The 15,620-nt window shown below is 39.3% G+C and overlaps 1 long non-coding RNA gene across 1 annotated transcript in view; it reads left to right on the top strand.

The window, feature by feature from the left end:
• Positions 1–7,707: 7,707 nt before the first annotated feature.
• Positions 7,708–15,620, top strand: part of LOC117243857 — a 20,662-nt gene continuing 12,749 nt past the window's right edge. Inside the window, exon 1 of the long non-coding RNA XR_004495775.1 lies at positions 7,708–7,949. This is a non-coding gene — a long non-coding RNA (uncharacterized LOC117243857). The remainder of the gene's footprint in view (positions 7,950–15,620) is intronic.

Genomic DNA, 15,620 nt, shown 5'->3' with positions numbered 1-15,620 from the left:
TGTAAGAAGTGAAGGCTTGCCCCAGTTTCTGCACCAGGTTCCCCAAGTAGTCCCAGAGCAATCTTTTCTTATAATGGTTCTTTATTGATTTAAAGACAATAAAGATCACAGGTTCACAGTACAAGAGATTGTTCCTGTCCTGAATCCTCAGAGAATTCACTGCAATTTTTATAGGACATTTTTTTACACAGGTGAAGGTGAGACACTTACAGTGTTAATAATCCTTTCTGAGTTTAATGATGAAAATAAATGACTGGCAAGCTGGTGCAAAGGACTGGGACATCTGAAAGTCTTCCTTCGCTACTTCCAAAGCAGCAGCTTGTGTCCCTTCTTTGGGAATTTAGCTACACTGGGGAGTTGTCTTTGCTGTGTTTTAATGTCTCTTTGTAGCTGTGAATGTTGGATCACTGGGGTAACACTGCTTCTGTTTACTGAGAAATGAGTCTAAAATGCAAAAGGTGTATCCAGATCTGGATCTAGAATTCAAGTGTTGGAGAGCCTGGGGAACATTTGGATCTGCTCAACGCTGTGAATAGACAAACAACTCGAAGGAGCCACACTCTTCTCTGGCCCTGATTTCATGGGGGTGGAAGGGTTTACATTTTTACAAAGAAACATCTGAAGCTTTCATCCAACCAGGCTTCCCGTGGTTCCCATGCTGCTATCATCACAGCAACCTGACACATTTTCCTGTCCCTCTGTGCCTCAGCTCCTGCATGCTCAGGACAGACCAGACAGGACAACAGGATAAAGGAGCCCGGATGCAGCTGTACTTTTTTTGGAAAAAGCCCTACAGGAGTTTGCACAACATAACAAGTCCAAGCAGGTAACAGGAAAACTAGTATTTTTTCTCAGACACCATGATAGTCATAATTACAGTCATATAAATCAATATGATGAAAGAAAAATCACATATTTCCAGATGTCCATGGTAAAACTACTTACTGTAAATTAGAGCCAGAGTTAAGTGTGTGGAAATGTCCTGTAATTTGGGCCACAGCTGCAAGAAAAGCTGTAAGAAAAGTCTCTGAGCTGTGACTTTGTTTTCATCACAGCATTTTGTTATGTCTCTTGTTATTGCTTTATCAAAAGCAAGCTGGCCTAGAAACATTCCCTTTTACAGCAGGGCTATTATTCAGTTGAAAAAAGAATTTTAAAAAATTACACTAAATGATTTGAATGATTACCTTTAATTACCATTCACTCACTAAGCTATGTGAGATAGAAAGATTCCTATATTAAAGTGAATGCTTTTGAAAAATACATCAAGTGCATTGCTGTGATTTGTTCTGCCAGTAGATTCCAACATTAATTCTTCCCCAGCGTTGCAAAAGAAAACTGAGGTCCTGCCAGAATTTCAATAGCAGCCATTGAACAGGGCTAAATAATGAATCTTTTGTGAAAAAACCATCAGTACCTCATGTGTTGTACTTTGTTTCAGAGGAATAATTTTTAGTTTATTAATCCTTTGAAACATACCTTTTCTAACCAGATGGCTTGATATAATACTTTTTCATTAATAAACACTATTAGTGCTAAGCAATGATTCATGAATAAATAAAGGAGTCACGGATCTTATTTTTTATTGCTTACCCAATTTTACAGCCAAGACACAGCTTAGCCAACAATTTCAGTGCTATGGCTTTAATAGTATGGGACCTTTCACCCTAATGGCTGGTGTGCAAATGTCACATACAGCCTTTACAGCTTTTAACTATAGGGACATAACCTCTAGAAAGACAGAGGAGATGCATTTTCTCCAGTCATGCTGATAAATACTTAGACATGTCTGTTGGTTCCTCACTCACACAGCTTGCAAGTGCCTTCACACAGCTCAGAAGTTCCTAAACCACTGCCCAGGCTGCCCTTCTGGCCCTGTGTGCTGTCTGTGCTTTGTGTTGAGCTTTTACAACCAGAATGGAAATTTGTTTTATAGAACATGACCCACAATCCACTTCCCACTGTTGTGGCAACATTTCCAGCTGGGAGAAAGCCATCCCAACCCAAGCCACAAGCTTTCCAGCTCCGCAGTACCTTCAGGCCATTGTAACTAAACTAATTTGCCTACCAATGATTTTTTCTTTGTTTTGCTTTAATATAATACTCCAGTGATAAATTGTTTTCAGCTTAATTTTTTTGCTCAATCTAAACTGCCATCATGGGTTGGCAAACTGTGAACACCAGAAAGAGTCGCCAAAGATGGTTTCCTATTAGGACCATCAGGGAACTGACCAATCTGCAAGATCCAGCAACTGACCAGAAAGATCCCACCTGTTTTTTGTTTGTTTTTGTCCAGCTGCCCATGTCCCAGGACGAGTGGGGTTCCCAATCCTGTTATCCCTGTTATCCCTGTTATCCCTGGACCCTGCAGCCTAAGGACCACCCTCAGGGGGTGCGTGGGCTCTTTGTTGTTTTGGGGATGGTCTGGTGTCCTGTCAGATTGTGCTGGCAGCCCCTGAGGGGTATTTCAGGTGCCTGCAAGCATGAATGTTTAGAGGGAAGCGTTCAAACGGGGCTTTTAGTACCTGGGGCCAAGCACTGTGTGTCAGTGTGTCAGCATCTGAGAGTCCCCGTTAAGCAGTTTCTGTCAAAGGCAGTCCTCAGCACCTTCTTTTTTTAAAGACAAATGCACTTTTCTTTTAAGCAAAAATCATCTGAAATTGTTTAAAATCTGAGTATTATTTTGCCTGTCTTTTGCTAAGAAAATGTATATAGCACATCATTTATACAGAGCATTTTCGCAGCCAGAGGTTTAAGGGCACAGCATACACAACTGTGTTTAATTCTGCTCACTTATATTATTAAGCATCCATGCCAGAGCAGGAGCATTAACATTTTTTGGATTCAGGCTACAGAAAGCTAAATGGTATGGCCAAAATTTTCAGGCTTCAATGTCCTACTATCATCATCTAAAGTAATCACTATGGAAAAGCTTTTTCAGAAAAAACTAAAGACAATAAAGACCCTGAAACAGAACTGGGCTCCATAAATGAGACCTCAAAGCTCCATGGATGTATTGTTTTGTTTCAGGCAGCTTTTGCTTCTATGTAAATAGTTTTATAAATTTGTGACTTTTTAAATTTTAAAGCATCACTCCATCAGAGTATGTTGAGGGGCTCAGAGGAAAAGTGTTTATTTAATGATGAGGGGACCAATCCCACCCCTTTTGCAAATGTTTTCCAAACTTCTCCTGGAGGGAACTGATCAATTTGCTTTGGTGTCTAGGTATAGATTGACAGCCTCACTTCAGAGCCACTCTATTTAGAATGCCACCCAAATATTGGCATATAGAAGATCTGGATTTTTAGTTGGGCCTATTACAAGAGATGGATTTTTGGCCACAATGTCCACAAAATTTCCTTCAAAAACAGTTTTTACCCTTGAGTCACAGCTTATACATCATACTACATCCGGATATTTGCAGTTTGTATTAATATTTTATTAATTAATCTTAATTAATCTTACTATTTTGTAAGCTGTTCTAGGAATTCCAGCTGTTTTAGGAACCTAATCCTGTTCCATGTACAGAAATAAGAAGGTTTTGAATATATTCAATGAAAGAAATCTGCTTATAAGAACAGCAGTGAACAATCAGGCCTAGTATCTAATAAAAAATCTATTAATCAGTAATTTCCTAATGGCTGACATGAGTAAAACAGGATATTATAAACTCACATTTGCTATAGACAGCAGCGGCTCTGTCAGAACATTCATTTCTGCCTTTTTCCTAGTGTAACTATTCATAATGACTATTGAATTTGGGTATTGTTATTTGCCTAAATGATTCATGAATCCAGTTTGGGGTTGTTTAGATGCCCTGGGACAATAATAATCATGATAATTTAATAAAATTCAGCTACTAATTTGTTGATTAATTTTTATTTCTGCTCCCAATGTCATCATTGTGAATCCATCTTTTTCTTTGAATTATTGAATCACTTTTTGAATTAAGAAAGAAGAAAAAGTAGAAAGAAGAAAATTGCCTCAAAAAAAACCAAAATAACACCACTTCTTTTTTCCACATATGCCCTATAAATATCTTATTGTAGTAGGAAGCATTTAAAATCAAGCAGACCATACCATAATTAGAGCACAGTTCATGGAAAGGAGCTGTTCAGCCTTATGTTTCCGGAACTATACTGAAGTCATGCAGTAATAGCCAAACCAATGTATTATTTTATCAGATAAAAGTCACCAAAGTAAACTGAAAAGCTTACTCTGAAATATACAATGTGGCTTTTTTTTTTATATATGCATTTTTACATATTTTACAGGCAGTAGGAGATTAGATTTAAGTAGTTAAAACAAATCAACTGTAAAGCCTGAGCACAGACATGTGTAAGAGGCATGAAACTATTCTGCATTTTATTGCACTAGTTACAATGAACATTATATTTACAGCTTTCTTTTGAATGTATGTTAAAATGATGCTGAACAGAAGCAGGTAAAACAGAAACCTTAGTCTTTAGCTCTCCTGGTTTCCAGGACAATTAAAAATAAATAAAAAAAAAATAAAAAAAGAAGAAAAAGAATTACGAGTCAGTTGTAACCAAAGCCTTGAAGCGGATATAGAATCCAAGTTAACGATATCCTGTAATCTGATCCTGAGCAGACATGGACAGCTGTTCTCAGGGCCCTAATGAACCATGCACTTTTACAGATCACTGATTAGCAGAACTTGATCCTGGTGGGCACAGACAAGTCCTAACACTATTTGAAATAGCTCTGGTGGTATTAAATAACAAGGATCTGTTATGTGATTACCTGTCTGTAAAATTCCTATTTATCTTCATTATGCTGCTGCTTTTCTCAGAGATGAAGGTGGTAAAGACTTGTCATCCTTGATACTACACCTGCTGCTTCAACTCTTTGCACTTTGATGGAAGAACAGCCTCCTTGGGGTCAGTTTGCAGAGAGAAGCTCTGCAGCAGAGATCTTCCCTGGGCACAGCCATGGCCCTGCTGCCTCCTGTGATGCTCAGTGGGGCAACAGTGACTCCAGCCAAAAAACCACAGAAGCATTTCCTCTTATTTCAAATAGTCACTGTTGAGTGGGGGTGGAGGTGAGGAAATATGGTTCCATGAAAAAAAGCCAGTATGGGCAAAGATGTGCAGTTGTAAGCAATCGGATGTACCTAAGAAGACCAGAGGTAGTGGCAGTGCCAATTATGCACAATCCAAAAGACTTTGTTTATGCATCTAGCTTCTGCACTTCCTTGATGATATGTCAAGTGTTTATCTGGGTCTGTGCACTCTGAACATCTAATTTATGTTTAACAAAAAAGGGAGCTGCAAAATGCATGCATCCATTTGCAGTGCAGTTTGCCTTATGCATTGCTTCAAGACACTAATAATCCAAAATTAATTCAAGACATTAATAATCTAAATGTAACAGCACAGACCCTTTGCACAACAATGAGTCTAAAGCACACATCTGCCTGTGTGAGGAACTGATGGCTTTATTAGGGCCTCACTTGATGAGGACAGCCTGTAGAATACTGCTAAATGTAAAGTGATTTTTCAAGACAACAGGGGCTCCAGTCACCCAAGATATTCAGGGATGAAGGAAATATTCAGGAATGAGGGATGGAAAATTCAGCACTGAAAATATTTTTATCTCGTGTTATGGAGAGTGACTAAACTAATTACTGTAAAACATTACTCATTAGAAATTTTCTTTTCAAAAAACAAATGTGACTTTCAATTAGTGAGCTTTTAGGGTATTTTCCTTCTCCTGTGTTTTCCTAACATGAATTATTCTACAATATTTGTTGTCACTAAGTCTCCTGCATACATGCACAACCTTTCCTGTCCCAGAACAGGTAAAAGTTGTGTGTCTAAGCAACACTGAACACTAAAAACGAGCTCACTTTCAGCATCACCAACTGGTCTCTGTTTCACCACTTCCCTCAACTTTGCCAGTCCTCCCATTTGATAAGGAAAATGAGCTCTACTGACATCCTTGCAATAATGGTTAGTTTAAAGCAGAAAAATTCAAAATCAAGTAATGATGCTAGAAGTCAAATCTGTAAAACACTTTACAAACATGTTATTTTGTCCTTTGTTTTTCCCTGTGAGAGGTTCACAATTTTAAATATAAAAGCATCTTATATACAGAGGCAGAAAATTCTTTTCTGAATTTATTTGTCCTTATTTTAATTTTCTTGAAAATTTTATCATAAGATTTCAGTGTTTCTTTTTATAAACTGCTTGTGGAACCAGTTGTTTTTTTCTGATAAGATGGGCAGAGGGAACAAAGTAAGTTTTGTGGGAGACATCATTCTTCTGTGGCTAACAAGTCCATTTTTGGAAGAAATTTCATAAGACTTTTTGCCACACTTTGGATTTGTACTTCATCATAAAGAATCAGCAGTTATGTTACTGACTAGAAGCCCCATTTTAGGTTCTCTTACCACATCTCTCACAGTGTACCAAGTTGCATACATGATCCAGACACTTCTAGGAAAGGAGTGCAATCTTATCCTGGGTTCCAGCTGGGTGGAGGATGCCAGATGGCTTTATATGTCTAATAATTCATGCTCTGAAATTAAAGGTTTGATTTCCTTTGATTTTTTTATTCTACTGTTGATTTAATAAAGAATTCCAAAATATTATCTTACTGATTTCTAACATAATCCTACCATGCAAATTAAAGGAACCTCTTAAGAGTCAAGAGGTATAGTTTGGGGTTCCTTCTGCTTGCAGCTACCAGCTTGTATTTAATGTTCTCCCTAGGATATTTCTTTCTTTCTTTCTTTCTACTTCTAAGGTATTAACAAAGTAGCATTTCAAGAACATTTTTCTTCAGTCCTGAAAGAAAAATCAGCTTTTCTTTGAAGACAACAAGTTTGTGAATGCTAATGTTTGTCTGGAGTCCCCTTCCAGTTAGGGAGTGCAGCCAAGTGAAATGTTCACTTTCCTATTTATGATGAGATCCATTGGCCTTCATCTTATACCTCTGAAGTTAGATGGGTATTCTCTGCCACTCATTTGGGTCTCTTAATTATCAGTGAGGAGAGACACACTTCCAGAGGGTGATTTATTCCATCCTAAAACAGCTGTTTAAGACAGGAAAGATGAATTACACTGTGGAGGTCCTATCTCTCCTCAATGACTAGAACAGTCTGAAGTCATTTGTTCCTAGGATCTGTACAACAGGACCACAAAGTATGCTCTGTCATTAATTCCAGAATAAAGGAGTCATTGAAAATGATGTGGCTGGGGTGAACAGAAAGTATAGCCAGGCTTTTCAAATCATATATAAGGAAAATTTAAGCTGTAGTCAATGAGGTACTTCAGAAAACGGCAACTGGAATCTAATTCCAGGGGCAGACAATGGTGGGGAGAGCTCTGTGCTGAGCTGACAGAAGTTGAGCCTTTGGTTGTTATAAGCGTGGTTTCCTCTTTCTGATGGCTTTAATTTTACACCTTATATCCTGAAGAGAGGCAGTTAATTTTTGTACTTCCCTCAGCCACAGCTCATTTAGGAAAACCTCCACGGAACTGCAGAACTAGAAAATGCAGAGAATACTCTGACAAATTGAAACCCTTGTCTGTGTGATTATGCACAGCATAATCATCACTTTTTAACCACTATTTTGGGAGAACCATCCAGAACAGTGTGAAGTAAGGGGTGACCAAAAGGGCAGATGCCCCGTCTGTGCTCTCTTCACATAACCAATGAGTTCCTCATTTGCACAGACTCTGAAAAAGAAAGAAACTGAAAATAGAAGCCAGGAAGAGGACTTTTGATCAACCCTGAGCCTCAGTGTGACTGAACATCACAGATAAAAGACCTTTTCCCAGGCACAGGGAGTAGAAGCCCTGCTAGCTGAGCCAGGGAAAACAGAACCTCCTTCAGCAGAGACCTCTCATCTGGGGTTGGCCACCAAGGCAGGGGATACCCAAGGGATGCTGGAAGTCATTTCCCAGGCATGGACGGAACACCCTGTGAGTAGGGGGCGGGTGAAAGGGTAAACTTAATATTTGTATGATGAAGAATTATTTTTGAGTACACTTAGCTAATTCACTCTCATTCTTATTAAACCAACTGGCTTTGATTGAATGACGTTTTTTAAAGATAGTAGAGATCATCCAGAGTGGTTGGTACCATGTTGGGAAAATATCTTTTGTGCTACACAGAAATTACATTACTCATTCTCTTGAGGGTGTATCTTTCAACATGGGTGTAATCCGATTATCAGATCCAAACACTGCCAGTGAAGTTGCATGAGATGAAAGAGACAATTTTCTAAAGGGCATAAAAATATTTAATTTCTGATTCTTGAGGCAGAAGAGAATTTTTAAAAATCTTTGGTGTTGGCCATAGCAAAGTAGAAGAGGATGATGTATACCAACTATATGATTTCAAACACAGGAATAACAAAAGATCTGTGAAGTATCTCTAAAGATGAAAGATAAGCTATACATTCAGTATGTCTAATCAAAAACACAGTCTGTCTCACCAGGTCTTAATCAGTTTAGAGACACCAACAGCAATACCCAGTTCTCACTTTGGCACTCATACAGAATCTGAGAAGCAGCATGCAACACACTCTGCTTTACTCTGTTACCAAAGGCAGGGAAGGCCCAGGCTGCCAATATCCCACTTGGAGAAGGATATATTCTGTCTCAAATACCTTCTACAGTTGCTGCAGGTGCATAAGAGAGCTTGTCCTATTCTGTTCCATTTTAGCCTCACTGTCTCTGTAGCAAACAGCCAATGTTGCAGAGAAGGCTGAGCTGAATCTCGCCTTTTTCAGGGTAAAACCATGAAACCATGTAAGTCACCCTCTTGTAGTTTTGTATGTACTTGACAAGTGAAAGTGAGGAGTGGAATTCATCTGACCTAAATCTGGTGTTTACAGCATTTGCCCAAGATAATCTCAATTTACAAGCAGTGCAGAGAAGCAGGCATTTTATAAGTAATGTTTTAAAAACTGAAATTATGCATATATTGGTTCCATTGTTGTCACTGGCACCAATATTAATGTTTATATTTAATCAGTGGCCTTTCCTTTCCCATTTGCAGTACCAGAAAATGTGTGGAACAAGGATGAAACTTCTGTGTCTTAGAGTCTTCTTTATCATCAGTACAAAGGAGATAAAAAGCTGCCTCAGTAGAATGACTGGTGATAAAATTAAACTATAAAACTCTCTGAACCTTGAGTTTAAAACAGGGAAGCTTCTTCCTAGGTTTCTTTCTGTTCTACAGATTTATTTTTTTTTTGTAACACAGATTATAAAGCATAAATGTAATGTAGCATAAGCTCTATGGAGATTGCTTTGTTTTTGCCCTGAGAGCCAGGGAGGTTCTGCTCCCTAGAAATTGCTTTAAATTTGTTTAAAATTCTTTTAAATAAGATCTGCATCCAGAATATCTGCCATCACTGACCTCTGGTGTAAAATGATGTAGAAGTATTCCAAATAAATAATCAAGTTCTTCTGTAGTTGTCAAGCAGCAGGCAGCCAGACTGTGCCATACTCTGTGTGTTCTTCTTTCGAGGGAAGCCTTGGAAGAGGGTCCTTGACTGAGGTCTAAGCAAGAAGAAACAGTAAAAAGAACAAAGTCTCCAATGCTCATGAAAAAAAGTGGCCTTTTATCAAACCTGCAGAGAAATTAAAGTAATGGATGGAACTTTGAAATAGCAGGATGCTGGTTTTGGTATTTAGATGCTACCATTGAAACTCATTGAATTATTACCAGAGAAATCTTTGTAATAACTGCTTTGATTTCACTGCTTTTCCTGTGAAGATATGAAAAACAAGGAGCAAAAATGAGTCAAGATGCTGAAAATTGTCATAAATAATGTCTTTTTTAAACCTTTATCCCTGTGTTTTAACCTATGCCCATTTGTCAGTATCAAAATACCACTTGAGCTCAACAGGAACTGGAATAGCCCAGAAAGAAATCTTTAGATCTGAATGAAAACACAAACCACTGCATATTTTCAACTTTAGACCTATTGCAAGGCCATTGCAGAGTATCTGATAATGGCATTTGTGTTTATATAGTCCATTGTTTTTCCTGTGCTGTAAACTTTCCACTCGACAGCCCTGTTTCCTGTTTCCCATTATGGAAGGCTCCAAAGGGGGTTTCCTTCTGTTTTTCTTATGGTCAAAAGGAATTTCATAAGTACAAGTCAAGTTTCTTTTCAGTGCTACACGTGCAGAATGGAATCTGAAAGCTCCCAATGTAATCATCTCCAGCATGTACATAGTTAGTGTTACACATAATCCACATCTGGGTCACAAAATCTCTGAAAAGCTTCCAGGAATATTTAGACAGCCATAATGCAACACGTTGCTGTGTAAGGGAGAAATAGAGCTAACCTCAATGTCAAGGTTATAGCTTTTGAGAAACACAGCAGCTCCCCTTCAGAACTTTGTAGCTTACCTTCTGGATCCTGACTGCCATCAGTTTGAATACCACTAATATTTTCTTTTCCACTCAAGTCCATAGACACATCTGAAAGCAGTTTACATCCCAACTTGCCTTATGCTGTTGATATTTAAGTCTAAACTGCGTATAAAACTTGGTGCATGTGTAACCCATATATTTTAATATCAGAGACTGTCTTGGCACCTTTTTCTGCTACAATCAGCTCAGAACCCCAGGAGATAAAATATGGTTGAAGCTGAACTAGCAGGCAGTCTGCATTACAGTATTCATTTCAGAGTTAAAACACATTCTTAGATTAGATCTGGGCTTGGCACTATGCTGCAGTACTGCCTTGTGTGTAATATAGTATCTATAAACTACTTTTTAACCACTGCTTATGGCAGAGAACACATAGTGATATAAATGCTATATGAAGCCCTTCAAAATTTTCTCTTCATAATATTTTACTTAAATAGTGCATTTAAGATGGTGCCTCAAGGAACACAACATCAGGCATTACCTGTAGCCCTAAATAGTACTAGATATTATTGTAATTTCATAACAAAATTTGGAGGCAACTGAGGGTAAAAAGGTGGTTCATTTTTGGTGCATCTTCTCTTCATGGCACCAAGTTTGCAAACAATTTGTACCAAATAATTCCTCCATTTTGTTGTTTCCAATCCCCAAAAAAGGGGTCTAACCAGAAATTATTTTCCAGATCTATATTAATCTGCTCTGTCTCATCACTGAGTCAGAACCTTCTAGCTGCAAATTTGCCTTTTGAATTGCTTTTACAAAAGAGGTCTCTCTAGTTTTGTTCCTCTGTCCATATACACCTGTTGGTGAATAAGAACATGCTCCTGCCTGCCCCATACAGACACTCTTCTGCAGAAAAGGTGAGAACTTTTCAGCAAGAGCGGTTTTAGGCTCAAACCCTGCTCAAGAAGGTGGGTGTTCTGTATAAAGAGCAGATGTGATGGTGCTTATCCACTGTCCATCTGTGTACACCTCTGTACAGAGAAGAAAGATACGGCCCTTGGAGGGGCCCCTCTCCCTCTACATGATATAAAAGAGCCTAAATAAGAATTTGGAATGAGACATCTACCTCGGAAATTGTTGGAGCTGGGGGAGTTGATTTCCCCTACAAAGTTTCTTATACACAGTCTTCTCTTCCTTTCCCTCTCCTGTGGTACACCAAATGGTGCAAATACTCAATGGGGAAAGAGGAAGAGAATATTTTGGCAGTTGCTTGCTCTCCCTACTCTGAGAAGATACACCATGATCTCAGAGGTAACTCTGCTTCTCAGTGACTTGGACAGGGTAGGGGCAATCTCACTGTTTTCTTATTTATTTTGCTCCTTGCTAAGCTTTTTGTATTGCTAATGCCCCCGACACTGACTACTCATCCAGCAGATATACTTTCAGAATATTTTCTTTTCTAAATCTATTCTTTTTTTCCCCCTTTTCTTTGTGTAAAGGATATGTACTGGCTTTGTGGAATCCCTGTAGCAAGTTGTGAATGATGTATGAACTGAAAAATCTTTGCCTGGTACACAGTAGGAATACAGAAAGTGCTGTGCAGTCACTGCTGTGCTATGCTTTTTTTCCCATACATACAGACACATAGTAGTCATTTCATATTCATTTTCACAAGCCCTTTATGTCCAGACACCATGGGATGGGATGGCTTGTGTTCCATTGGCCTGCACTGGATTATGTATCAGAGAAATTTTTTGGGCATAACTGTTCCCTGAGCTGTGCTTGGAAGAAACTGGTGTCTTCTGCTTTTGCTAATATGCCAGCTTGAGTTTCCTCCTCAGCTCACATTTCAGACAGCAAGTATACCTGGGAAGCATTGCTAAGATGTCTGTGTTTTGCAAATATGTGCTCAGACAGGGATTTGAGTCCTAGACACTGAGCTTGAGGACGTGCTCTTTTTTTTAATTGGCACGGAAGTTTATTTCCTTCTTCAGTTTATTTCCTTTGGGCATCTACTTCATCTTAGCTAGTGGAAAGAGTACAGAATACCCAGTAGAAATGCAAGTGCAAATCAGAGAGAAGATTTTTCCCTTCTTTTTTAATGGCTACAAGATTCATCCTCCTCCTCAGACGTCTATTGCTAACTTTTGATTTCCCATGTTGCCATACCTGAATGCGGCTGCTGTGTACTAGATAATCCTGCAAGATATGTGCTACCACAGAAAATCTTATTTGATTTCCCCCCAGTTATACAAGGGTGTCTTCCTAATGTGGAACAGCTGACTGTTTTTCCTTCTGTGGTCACACAGCACATTATTAGTTGCTTAAACCTTCTTGTTAGATTCCACCTGAATGAAAAGATTTCATTTTTATGAGCATTGACCAGTGAGACTACAAGTAATTCTATCCTTCCCCTAAGAGTAGGTTTCTTATTAATAAGAAAGATACTGAATACCTTAATTTTATTAAAAGTGGAAAGCTTAGGGAGGAAGTAGAAGCAACTGACTAAAGCACCAGAATCTTTGTTGACATTAAATAAATCCCATTCCTGATCTGAGCCTCAGTTTCCTAACTTAAGGATAAACCAGATAGTTTTCAAGTTCTGGAGACTGACAGGTGAACAGCATCAGACAAAAATTACTGATATGTATAAAGTATGAATAAAAGACAAGCAAACACATGAGGCTGCAGAGGGAGGGAAGCAGCAGCTGGGTAGGAGGATACACCCAGATCACCTGAAAACAGGGTGTCAGAAATCCTTATGCGCAGTGAGGCAGACAGGTGCACAGCCACTCCAGCTGCAGAAGTCCTGAAGAAGATGGGTAAATCATGCACAGAGAATTATTGTCTCAGGAAAAGAAGTCAGGAAGAAAAAGGACAGGATTAGCTACAGCTGAGCTCACTGCTTTTCCCTAGGCTTCCCCAGGCTGTGGGGTGAGAAGTCCAGGCTCCTGGGTAAAGGGGCTGTGCTTCTCCAGCTGACACTGTTGCAGGATGTCAGGAGCCGGTTCTTACTGCAACAATTGATATTAAAAGAAATGGTTATCAGCAACTATTGTTTTGTTATGTCTTTATCTCTAGTTTTCCCCAATAAACCAGACTTTTACCATATGCCCCAAGCAGTAGACTATTTATGAGGGGTTTTTCACAATTGCAAATAAAGAGTATCCTTGGCAACATTTATTTCCCATTCTGAGCAATCAGTTGCTGAACCCTAACCCAGATGTGTTTGATATTCCCAGCATTCACGCTTGGACAAACGATGTTGATTCCTGAGCCTGTGAGCACATTGAAACTGTTTCCTCATTCACTGCAACCTTGGCAGAAGTAAATTGGACCAAGGTGATACTCCTGGCCATGCTTTCAGTATAATTTCTTTCTTTTCACCACGGAACCCTGATGTGGTCATGCCCTAACCTTTCTTTGAGTCAGTTCTCCTGCTGGGGGAGTTAAACAGTGAAGAAAAGACTTCTGCACTCGCACGAATTCAGCAGAGAGCGGCTAATGAGCCCTCCTGATCCCCTGTGCACCGGGGTGCGCGGCCACGGCAGCCACAGCTCTGCCTCGGCCACGGGGCCCAAGGCAGCCCAAGGCAGCCCAAGGCAGCCCCTCCATCCCAGCCTGGGTGGTGGGATGGGCAGCCAGGGCTGCCCTGTGCCCAGCACAGCCCCTCTGCACCCTGCAGCAGGCTCTGCTCCTTGGGGATGGGCACCCAGCTGCTCCCCAGGAAGGCACACTTCTGCCTTGGCTTCCAGATGGCTTTGCTGGGCACCTCAAGCCACCCAGGCAATATCTGCTGTGCTGTGGGTGTGTCTTATGCATCATTTTTGTGATGTTGGACACCTCAAACAACCCAGGAAATATCTGCTGTGCTGTGGGTGTGTCTTATGCGTCATTTTTATGATGATATGATGGCATAATGTGCATCTTTCACTGCTGGGTTTTTTTGCATTGTCTTTTGCTCACAGAACAGTATATTTGGACTCCCTACCAACCAGATGAATGCTCTTTGATGCAAGAGTAGCCTATAAATTGGTTTTGGATGTTTGCAGGAAACCACTGTAAAAATGTTTCTTGGTAATTAGAATGTTCTGTAAACTTTAGATTTTTGTTTTCAAAATGTGTTAAAATCAACTATGGCAGTATAATCTGCATTTTCTTAGTGCCCCATAGGCTTTCTCAACATTCTACTTTTAAGCGTTTAAACTAATACATCCGAGTATCTATCACCCAATTTTTATTCATAGATTGAAAATAAAAAACAAGCACTCCTGTTTTTTTAGTATGTGATCAGTTTTTCAGCTTGAATGAGTGTCTTGAATAAATCCAAATGCAATAAAAACCTTCTCTGCACCTGTGGAGAAGCTACAGCTGGCAAAAGCAAACATTTTTTCAGGTGTTCAGTCATTGAAACCTTACTCCTGAGTAAGGGACTTTCTTAAAATTTCAAGAATAAATATGTTTAACTCAAGTATAGTTTTTAATTTAATATGAAATGATCTGAAGTTATTACTGTAATCTTAGGCCTTTGTATAGGTTAACCTAATTTCAGAGTTGATTTTAAATTATGTAAATATTTTTTACATGAGTAAATAAAATTATTTTTAAATGAGTCAGTATTAGCAACACCCAAATACAGACCCTTTACAGTCATTATTATTTCTGAATACTAATGTTTGCACTTTTTGTCTGTAGAAGAAATTGATTAGAAATTTCCAACCACTAAATCATATTGAGAGTAACTCTAATGTTAGCTTCTATTTTTAATTTAAGAAGATAAAAAAACTGTGATTACCAGATAAACATAATGTGATCAGAAGCTAGAAATGTGCCCATTAGGCAAATTTTTGCAAGGCTTGGCATTCTTTATTCAAACTGTTTGATCCTCCTGCTCCAAAACAAGGGTCTGGCCTGTTCACTGCTCCTGGCTGGGCAGGTGCTCTTTCCCAGGTAGGATGGTCTTTTTGTCATGGCTGGAGCACAGTGATCCCAAGAGGGATTTAAAATTATCTGTACTGAAATGGCTCTCTGAGGTTGGTATAGGGGTAGATACCAGGCAGTTTAATGTGTCTGCTTTGAAAGATGTGCAGCGCATTATCAACGACCCTGTCGACTCACCATCTCCCCTCTGCTGCCTGAACCCAGCTGCTAACAGGCACTGCAGGGCCGCATCTCCTGCCTGCAGGAGCACAAAACATTGCTGTCTCTGCAGAGAGGAAGCACTCAGAGTGAATCATGACATGGTGCTTCCACAAACAGAG

The sequence above is a fragment of the Parus major genome, chromosome 2, assembly GCF_001522545.3.
Source record: "Parus major isolate Abel chromosome 2, Parus_major1.1, whole genome shotgun sequence".
NCBI lineage: Eukaryota > Metazoa > Chordata > Aves > Passeriformes > Paridae > Parus > Parus major.
This window is presented reverse-complemented; position numbering and strand designations above follow the sequence as displayed.